Source organism: Monodelphis domestica, chromosome 2, assembly GCF_027887165.1.
Source record: "Monodelphis domestica isolate mMonDom1 chromosome 2, mMonDom1.pri, whole genome shotgun sequence".
In the NCBI taxonomy this organism is placed as follows: Eukaryota; Metazoa; Chordata; class Mammalia; order Didelphimorphia; family Didelphidae; genus Monodelphis; species Monodelphis domestica.
Window position 1 is genome coordinate 438,512,843 of NC_077228.1, and position 4,390 is coordinate 438,517,232.

The 4,390-nt window shown below is 34.3% G+C and overlaps 1 protein-coding gene across 12 annotated transcripts in view; it reads left to right on the forward strand.

The window, feature by feature from the left end:
* Positions 1–4,390, forward strand: part of ARID1B (AT-rich interaction domain 1B) — a 557,650-nt gene that overhangs the window by 258,966 nt on the left and 294,294 nt on the right. The window lies entirely within an intron of this gene.

Genomic DNA, 4,390 nt, shown 5'->3' on the forward strand with positions numbered 1-4,390 from the left:
CATATATGCATATAAAATATAGCTAAGTATATATCTGTGTGTGTGTGTGTGTGTAAATATATGCATGTATTTGTACACACATCCCGATTATAAAATTTCTGTTTACAAAAGGATTTTAATTCCCAGAAAAACAGTAGAGAAATTTTGTTCTTACTGTTGTTTCAGAACAAGAGGTATAATTGGTGGTATATTTTAAAGCTTTGTAAGATGTTCCACTTAATTAATTTGCAAAAAGAGAAAAATAAAATGGCTCCAAAATTGAACACTGATAATGTTTTGTGCAAAGGGAGGAAGTTTACCTCTTCACCAGTTTTTGTAAAAACACTGTTATTTTGGAATTGACACCAGGATGTATAGAATCATACCATACTTGTAGATCCAGAGGAAACCTCACAGGCCATCTGATCCAACCTCTTATAGACATGATGCACAGGAAGGCTAAGTTACTTGCCTAGTGTCATTCCTGTGGTTAAGTATTAGAAGGAGGATTTGAACTCCTTCCTTAAGAGTATGAATTGCTTTTCTGGTTTTCCTTACTGTACTGCCTACCAGCCAGACTGTTAGTCATCATTATGTACTACTCCTCATAGAATCTAATTAAAAACTTATAGCATAGCCTTATTATTCATTTAACTCTTTTACAGTGTTTTGGACATCAGGATTTCATGCTCTATTATATTAGATTTTTAAAATATCTGAAGCTACTAATCAGAATTTGAATGGGAATATTGAAATGCTTAGTGGAAGGCATAATAAGTGAGAAAAATTGTTTGCTTAATAATTGGATTGTGGGTTTATATGGAATTGTTAAGGATAGCCATCGATTTACTTACCCACCAGTAAAAGTTAGGAAGTGTGGGATGGAGGGGAGGGAGAAGTGCTTAACTACAATCTATCCATCTCAATTTAAAACCTTTGTCTTTGCCACAAAGAGATTTCCAAAATCTATTTTTATAGAGAATTTAAAACTTTGGAAAGCATGCATGGAAGCAGAAAATTATAATATAAATACTTTAACATATTAGAAGTGTTCACAAATGATATTCTGATTTATTTATTTATTTTTATTTTATTTTTGCAGAGAGAGACTTTTCTAAATCTTGTCCCTTTTATTAATGTATCAGAGGCAATTATATTGTGGACAAAATTTGTTAAGTGGTAGTATTAGAAAGCAAAAATGCTAGTATTTTTGAAGGTTAAAATCCAGGTGCCTTGTCATCCTGGAGAAAATTTCCAAGCCTTGTCTAGATTACTGTAATTCTGCCCAACTTTGTTCATTGTTTCATTTGATTGACTATTATATTTATATACCAAATATAAGTAGGATTTAGTGCTTTCTTGAAGTAAAAATAATTGGATGCATGAAGTAGAGTAACAACTCTGTACCTGATCTTATGCCATCTTTGTTAAATGAAGAGAATGTTTTCAAAATGTGACTGCTATGTGTTGTAAAACAGAACAAAAATTGAATTTTATAATGAAGAAAAAATTCCACCTATCCAATCCATGTTTACTATAAAATATGGCTCCTTTGTTTTTTCATGTTACCATTTTAAATGCACCTACACATTGTCTAACATTGTTTTCTGGTTAGGCATATGATACTCTATCAAAAAATCCAAACTGACTTTCTCCACTTTAATAATTTGTCTTTCGTGCAGCCAGTTCTAGCTTTGAAAAAAGCCTGAGAATAATCAACAATTTTCATAATGGAAGCAGCTTTACAGTAATCATTGGCTTCTGTTATTTCATATCAAATAGTTATGAAGGGGTCTTATTTCCTTTTCCCCATTCATCTTCATTTACTACAAGACCCCTTCCTCCCAAACCATATCATTTTTTTTCCCCTAAACCCTTTCCTTCTATCTTGGAACCAACAATATTAAGTATTGGCTCCATGGCAGAAGAATGGTAAGGGCTAGGCAATGAGGATTAAGTGACTGACTTGCCCAGGATCACACAGCTGGGAAGTGTCTGAAGCCAGATTGGAACCTAGGACTTCCCATCTGTAAGCCTGACTATCAATCCATAGAGCTACCCAGCTGCCTCCCAAACCATATCATTTTAATAAATAGAACAATAACACCTTCTGATACAAGCGGTTATTCCTTTTACAAGTCATTTTCCTTTCAGCTTCATTATTTATAAAATAAAGGAGTTGATTGAGTTAAACTCTGATAAGGAAAAATTATATGAAGCAATAGTGTTCAGCATTCAGTTTTTTTTTTTTTTAACCCCTTACCTTCTGTCTTGGAGCCAATCTGTATTGGTTCCGAGGCAGAAGAGCGGTAAGGGCTAGGCAATGGGGGTCAAGTGACTTGCCCACGGTCACACCGCTAGGAAGTGGCTGAGGTCAGATTCGAACCTAGGACCTCCCATCTCTAGGCCTGGCTCTCAGCATTCAGTTTTAAAAATAAATTACTTGTATATTGAAGTATTGCCACTTTCTTCCAGATTTACTGATGGTTTCTCAATACTGTGTGAAACGTCATTAGACACATTTTATTGACTAATATTCATACTCAGTCTATGAGATTAAACAAATGGGTAGTAATGTGGGGGTCCTGATTAGTGAGAATAATGATTCCCCTGAAATGATCACATGTATTTCAGTTCACACTTATCAAAAGTTATAGTTATGTAAAATTTGATCCTTGATTCCAGCCTAGTGGGAATTCACAGTAAGTTTTCAAATAGTTCTACTATTTAATGTGATTAATATTTCATACTATTAAAAACATAGATGTACTCTTCCCATTTTACAAACCTATGTACTATTTAGCCTTCCTGATATTGAAGCAAAATCTTACATACAGGGTACTTCAAAAATCAAAACTTTTTGAACACTTTGTATAGTTGTAGTGTTGTTCTCCCTCTTTTCTTTTCCAAGTTCAATGGGAACTAAAGCCACTTTAAATTGGATCTGGTGTCTCTTTCTATACTAGAGGCAGGTGACACAGCAGAGAGTGTTGGATTTAAATGGGAAAGACCAAAATTCATGTCCAGCTTCAAACCCTTCCCAGCTTGTGTAACCTTGAGCAAGTCGCTTAATATTAACACACCTATCTGACGAATTGTCTTGAGAATGAAATGAGTAACATGTGAAGTGTTTTGTAAACCTTAATAGAATCCCATGAAAATTTTCTAGCCAAGGTACTTTTTATATATTGCATTTTGTACCTCACAAGTCCTTGGTATGTTCAGGAAGATGTGGAAGTCAGAGAGGGAGAAGAGGTTCTTAAAATAACTTTTGCTCCTAGACTGCAGGAGCATACAGAGTTAGTCCTTGAGCCATGTTTCTGAACTCTTCCCAATTTAAGATGCTTGCCATTTGTGGAAAGAAATGGAATCAATGAGTTGCCTCTGAAATCTCACTGACTTCCTATTTTTAAAGCATCCTTTATCTGAGTTGCAAGGAAGTTCATATTTTTGCATTTTGTCCTGCCAGGTTGTATGAAACATTTTCATTCAGAGCTTTTCTGTAGCCATCAAATCCACTGCATGACTTATTAACTCATCTTGTGACCTTTGGCTTCCCATGATGATGAGCTTTCAAGGCTTTTTTTGTGACATCAGTAGCATGTTACTTGAATGGGTGTGTTATTAACTGCTTATTCCGTTTTTTTTCTCTATTAGAATAGCAGGTGTTAAAACTAATTTTGAGAATTTATTGTTATAGGCTGGTGACACTTTAGAGACCACTCTGCTTACCAGCCTAATAGCCAAATGAAAGCTAATAGTCTGTTTTGGCCATTGAAGCTTTAAAACCCTGCTAATTCCTTCCCCTAATGAATAATCCCTTTTCTCTTTTTTATGTGCTGAGACTACAGAAGGGCTAATTATGTGATATCCTATGTTAGGAAAATTAAGAAAGGATTATTTGAGAGCTTCTGAACTTAAGACACTTGATTATGAATATAAGTTTTTAGTCTCCATGAAGACTATAGAACACATGTGTTTTCACCGTAAAATGATGTAACTTTGTACTTTTTCCTTGTCTGTGAAGGAATAAGTTTGAAACTACATATAGGTTTTGTAGAATGAATTTTCTGATGTACATGAATTTTATAATGTACAAATCTTTTAGATGTGCTAAAATTGCTTAACAGGGGAGGCAAGGTCTCTTAAACCTCAGTTCAGAATACTTTATTATTTTTTTGTTGATATGACCTGCCAACATGTAGTTTGGCTGTTTGTGAGAGAAATATTCTTGGGCTGTTTTAAAATTTCAGCTTTTAGAGAAAGAAAATATATAAATAACACAAGTATCAAAGTGGATGAGGTGTTAAATAAATTGTAATAAACACCAGAGGACACAGAATGTGTTAATCTCCAAGCTGCGTGATTACTTTGTGTTGTGAAAGGTTAGCTTTTCAATTGTGAGGCTTAA